We start from the raw sequence: 6,669 nt of genomic DNA, 5'->3' as shown, positions 1-6,669 counted from the left end.
TGGCAATTTAAAATTATTAACCGATTAAGGACGGGTCTCGTCCTTTTCGATTTTCACAGATGGAACCGTGTATTATGAATCATTATTTCTATTGTTCAATTTTATTATTATTATATAATTAAAAACGTGTTTTTCAAGAAAATCTTCTAAAAAAAATTAGAGAAGAAAATAATATCGGTTTTTCGAACAATTTTTAAAAAATATTTCAGGCATGAAATAGTTAGCTGACATTAAAAAGTTACTGCTGTTAAGCCTCTTATAAGCCCTACGGATATTTTTTAATCGACTTTTTACTATTTTACTTATAAATTGTTAGTTGAGTCTGTCCTTAATATTCTCAATCTCAATCATATAATATTTAGTTATTTAAACCATGAATCATTTTAGAGAAAGAATACGCCTTGAACCTTGTTATCTATTATTTATATTATATAATACAAAAAATCACAATGTATATAGATCGGTTGACATGTAAAATTACACGCTTTTTTATAGTATGTTTTAAAAACATTTTTAGCGTGCTTTTTACATGGGTTTTTTATGGCAAAAGATACAGTTTGTACAGTATTATTTACACGAATAAAATGCCTCAATATTGTTACGCATGTAAATAAATATTACAATATTTCTCTCGAGAACTGCAATTGAGATACGATACATGGGCCTCTTGAAAACCAATAATTTCTATAAATAAAAAAACACGATACATAAAACATATAATATGCACTAGATTCAAAATTAGATTTTTTGCCCAATGAACTATACTATATTTTTCTGTAATTGTACGTTGAACCGTATAGCGAGAAATTTGTTTTTCGTAATTTTTCAAGATGAATGGATAGATCACATTAAAAACAACGTGTATAATTTTTGTCTAAAAAATAAAAAAAATTAAAAACATTCATTAGCCTTGAAACGAAATAATAACACATTTCAGCTACAGAAACATGCTGCATATATCATTTAAAACTTTTTATCCCGTAACTTTGAAAACCAATGTTATGATAAATATTATAGTATATTTTATTAACGTATGTACAATATACTATATATGAAACATAGGAAATGAATATATTGTACATATACTGTAAACACGTCATAACTAATTGGATTATCAATATGTTTATGATTTCATTACTTACACACAAAGAAAAATAGAGAAGCATTGAATGATTACATTTCATATAACCTGCTACTATGTTTATAGAACGTAGAACTGTTAATCTAGGAAGTCTGCGTAGCGACTGAAAGTGTTTTTAAGCTTTAAATCCTTGTATATGAAATTTGAAACTGCTATGCACTTAGGAAATGTAATAGCTGAGATAAGCATAGCACAGTGTCATATTATACGATAGTTAATATTTTTAAGCGACAAGGCTTTGTGTTTTTATTCCGAAATAAAAATCATAAATAAATAAACCGCAAAAGACAATTTTAGAGCAATAAAAAACTTTTAATAAATTTCATAAACTATACACATTCTAGCAATAAACTAATTACAGCAATATTCAGGAATAGTGTAATTCGTAAGTGTGGACAGATAATCTAAAGCCATAGGTTCGATTACAGGTGTATTTTAAATATTAACCAAAAAATAGAGATGCACAAATATGTAATACTAGAGATACAGATTTAAGAGTAGTTCAGTACTAGAAAATAAGTACGAATAGGGAAAGTGTAGGTTTACATAATAAATATTTTTATATTAAATTGTAAAAAAAAAAACATTTAAATCTATAGCACATATATATTTTGATTTTTTGTTGCTCTTCTATTCTACAATCTGCTATTAAGAAAGATATTATTGGTTATATAAATTATAACTGTGATAAAAACTTTTCAGTGGCGCTTAAAAATAACATAAAATGCTAAATTTTCTCAATAGTTATTTTAACGCATGTGCCTGACCTAGGGAAACTCTTCAATGACCCAATATCATTGTCTAAATATATACACACACGAAAACTGCAGCGAATATTGTAAATATTTTCGTAAACATGCTATAGTTAATTAACATATGTATTATGATAACACTTACTTTTCTATGCGAGTAGCGGATGACTAAGCGCCGGCAATCAATCAGCCACTTCGAAGGGATGAAAGCTCATCTTTCCAAGGTGATTTTTCTTTTCTATCTATACAGTTGTTTGGGTATTTTTCCTGCTAACGGAAAAACAGTGTTGTCGCGGTAAAATCTCGGAATGTACTAAATAGAGTTTTTGTTGTGTGTGGACAGTCCGTCCTGGCAGTGGCGTCGACACGTGCGTCCATTTACATAATCAACCTATAAAAGCGATACTTAAAATCAATTATTGACAGCTGTCACCCGCATAGCTGTTGAATATTGCAAGCGAAACGACCGCAGTATGCGGCAAGGAGGGAAAGATGTACCGCGAAGGAGGGAAAGAGTTAAGAGCGGTACACGGAAAACATATACAAATAAGGGTGAGTGGTTCTCGATCGATGTTTTTTTAGTGATTGGGAGAAATGGGGGCAAAACAGACTAGTGGATGCTTTCAATCAGTTATTTTATTATGCTACTTTCAGATAGTTTTCCTTTTTCGGGGTGTTCGTAGAGGTTTTTCTTTTAACCAGATTCTATATAAACACTGTACAACTATATTGCAATTTTTATAAGATAATCCACAAATATTTTTTTATTTTTTTAATACCACTATGTACACTATTATGATACATAATATAAATAGTGATATAGGAACCTGTTGCTCTAATTATTTTTGGGGACGATGGGCCTATTTTAAGTTTATTTACAATTTCATATCACAACTTGTTGCGATACCCATTGAAGCTTACTCAAATGCATATACTATTAAAATTCAGCAACGAATCAATTACAACAATGAAACATGCTAAGTTAGCCAGTTGATATATTTCACTATTGGCTATCAATTGCTTAATTTATTTTAAGCGTTAATCAAAATCATACTGAAAAGACAGTAAAACAACACAAATGTTTTTAGAATTTAAGATTTTAATTGTGGCGCTCAAAATATTACACTGTATTATTCTTTTCCTGATGTGTTATAAATATATACTTCAATCCGAATATTCGATTACCCAATATATTCGCCTGCTTTGTAAAGTATTTGTTCATATTTGTAATGAAATATTTTTTTTATTTTTATATTATAATAATATTGCACTAACTCTAAAAACACTGCTCATCAACGCAGTTAGGCTACTTTTTCACCGATGTAAATATATTGAGCGCTATTTTGCAAAAAGGCCTTCTTATATTAAAGTTATTTATGACAGTCATAGCCTAGCCAAAATCCGATAAATAATCGCACGCAAAATAATAAAAAAAAACATTGTAATTACCGTAATTCCATAAATCACTCATATGTCCGAGTTGATATTATGCAGCTGTGGACTTTCTTAATAATTGGTATTAGTGTGCTTGAAGTAATTTATTATGTAACATTTTCAAGCAAACTGAGTTGTAATTGCTGCAACCATTGTTGACAATAACGCTCATATCAACAACAACGATTAATGCGTTTTTTTGACAACAGGAATAACAACAAATGAACGTCGAACATTTTTTTAAATTAAATTAAAATAAATAGTATTAATACTTTTTATTATTAAATTAGTAATAAATATGTATGAACGTCTGTTCATTATTTCAATTGTATTTTTTTGATTATTTATAATTTTACAAATATACTTCATTATTCAAATTGCTTAAAAATAACGAAAATTGGGAAAAAAACTCTACATATGAACCGCTCTATCATTGGCGAGGTCGACCAGCTCATCGACTTCTAGATCTTCCGTAGCCACTAATTTTCCCTCCACGATGGTTTGTAAAAAGTATTATTTCATAAAATTTAACTATATTTAGAAATAGTATTTATGTAACTGATACAAAACATTTTTGTAGCCCCACAGTTTGAACGCATTTACGTGATTCAAACTCTTTACCTATAACACTTGGGCTAACTTTTATATTTATTGGTTTATTGTAAATCTATCAAACGTGATAGACGTTAGCTCAATGCGTTACAAATGGATAAACATAATCAACAACTACTATGAAAGTATTGAGACACCGAACTGAAATCAAACTCTGTAAATCAGTGAATTTTTTTTTTTAATTATTACTTACAATTAATATGTCATCAGTATTTTTTGTCATGATGAAACCCCATACTATATTTGTGTTAACACAGTCAGTTCAGAATAATCCTCTTCATCATTGTTCATAATTTAGAAAAATATGGCAAGTTTGGGTTTATTCCCCTACTATTAGCTCTAAAGCAAACGATACGTGTTTCATAAAATATCAAAATTAAAAGACTCATGTGATTTGTATCCAAGCATAATTATCAAGAATTAAAATAATAAATTATTTGTCAGCTTCACGTACTGACTAATGCGACCTACTCACTCAATATGCGCTCCTGCTGCCGAGTAACTCAAACACGCGCATTAAGCAGGTCCATTTTTATTTATTTATTTACTTAAATTAAAGGAAGTCCATCGTAACCTAACTGATTACCCCAATGCGAAACGATGGTCGAAAACAATAATTGTATTATTTCAATACACAAAAAAAGATATATATAATTAAAATAATACATATAAAAAAGCAAACAAAAAATCCAATGAAACGAATCGGACCAGCTCCTCGTAGCTGAAATTAAACAAGGTCAATGTGCAGTGCAGTGAAACCGGATGGCCATATCTATAGGCGAGTCGGCAAGTGCGGACGTCCTAGCCTAGAGTACGCGATCGTGATTCTTGAAGATCTTCTGGAACCCAAAACTGAAATTCTTCGAGAATAGCTCGTTACCGAACGTTCCTACTGCGACCACACCGATACGATTTTATTGCTTTTGACGTGAAATTTTGACTTCTGAGAAGTGATAATTATTTTTGCGCCCTCCTATTGACAAAAATTCGGTTTAAATACACTTTGTCTAATACTCTCATATCAGGAAATGCTCCTATCTGCTCCCCCCCCCCTTCTAAACGACGCCCATGCCCCTGGATTTAGAGGCCCTAGGCTTCATGTTAATTTGCCTAACGTACCGAAACTGGGTTTTTGGCACCTTTTTTGGCGGAGGAAAATACTGGTACAAGTTTTTGAAGAAAGAAGACAAAATTAATTTGGGCCCATTTATAAATGCACTGTTGCTATACTAATTTTACTTCACGGAAAAGATTTAATAAATGATCCTTCCATTGACCCATGTAAATTTTATACAAAATTTAAAGAGTCAATACAAAAAATATTGCTTGATAGGAAATGAGTTGGCGTATTGGTTTCACGTACTTGATCAAAAAAACATTGGCCTGAAAATAACTCAACCGATATTTGGATATGGTGTGAATTAGAAACATTAGATGCCGAAAGAACTATTTTATATAAATATATGTGGCGGCTGTGTCGAATGAAGAACAGTGGTGAAAATCGAGTCACTGATCTCTAGTTCTTTGTGTTCATCTGAGTCGAATTGAGAGTCTCGGTGGTCTTTATGTAGTGAGTTAGAGTGTGATTTGATATTTTGGGTGCTAGAGTGATCCTTTTTACTGATCCTTTGAGGAAGTTTGGGTGAATGGGAGAATATGCTTGAGCGCTTTCACAAGTCTGCTTAACTATTGTGCAATTTGTGGGTATTTCGAAATCTTGATTTCAAACATTTTTGGTTTAGCTGAACCTTATGTTTTTGTATGTATCTTTCTAACACCACATTTTTATTAAAAATCTGAATGTCATGACTTGGCAGGTTATCCTAATGTGTATTGATGGTCTTTTTACAGAATTAGTAAAAAAATGTAATAATATGTACATACATACATATACGTATGTACCATACCAGATATGTACACCATTTTATGAAATAGCTATGCCAATATCATCCTTGAATCTGTCAAGCTCGTAGAGCGCTAACATCCTGGCCGCAACTATTAAGAACAAAGGACACAATCACGATATCACTTAAACAAATGTAATGTATTTTTTATTAATTTTCACTTTATAAAAGTATTCTGTATTTCCCTATATTTATCTTATCATTTTATTACTATTACTTTTATTTTATGTTTTTAATTTCCTTTTTAAAACTATAAAATGGGTATAAACCAGTAACTTATATATAATTTTAATGTATGTATTTTCTTGTATTCTTAATTTTTTATTAAACATTACAAACAAAAATCGCCGTTTTCTAGGGTCAGTTTATCGGCACCACCTTTCAGAAACTTGCTTCAAGAATACAATGAATTGTGTCCCATCGTTCTAAGCATAAATACACTAGGATACGAATAAGGATACGATCCGTACTTCCTCTTTTAGAGATATCTAAAAAAATTTCGCTGAATGCTCTCTAACATACATATACATACATAGCGACCCGGCAAAAGCACGCAGGACAAAACAGCAAAAGTAAATGATATTCATTTGACTGGAAGACGTCATATCAGACACATTTAGTATTAAATCCACAATGGAAGTGACCGATGGCGCACATTGATTTTTTTATATAGGCAAACTTTACTGGGCATCAGCTCACACAACGGCGCAGTGCATTATTTGTATGTATATTTTTTATATATTTTTAATATTGACACAAATATCTAAATAAATGCTTTTGTAATTATGGTATTATAAAAATAACTGATATTTATTACCATGATTTA

Source organism: Plectrocnemia conspersa, unplaced genomic scaffold (genome assembly GCF_051122295.1).
Source record: "Plectrocnemia conspersa isolate PC_06_02 unplaced genomic scaffold, ASM5112229v1 ptg000012l, whole genome shotgun sequence".
In the NCBI taxonomy this organism is placed as follows: Eukaryota; Metazoa; Arthropoda; class Insecta; order Trichoptera; family Polycentropodidae; genus Plectrocnemia; species Plectrocnemia conspersa.
This window is presented reverse-complemented; position numbering follows the sequence as displayed.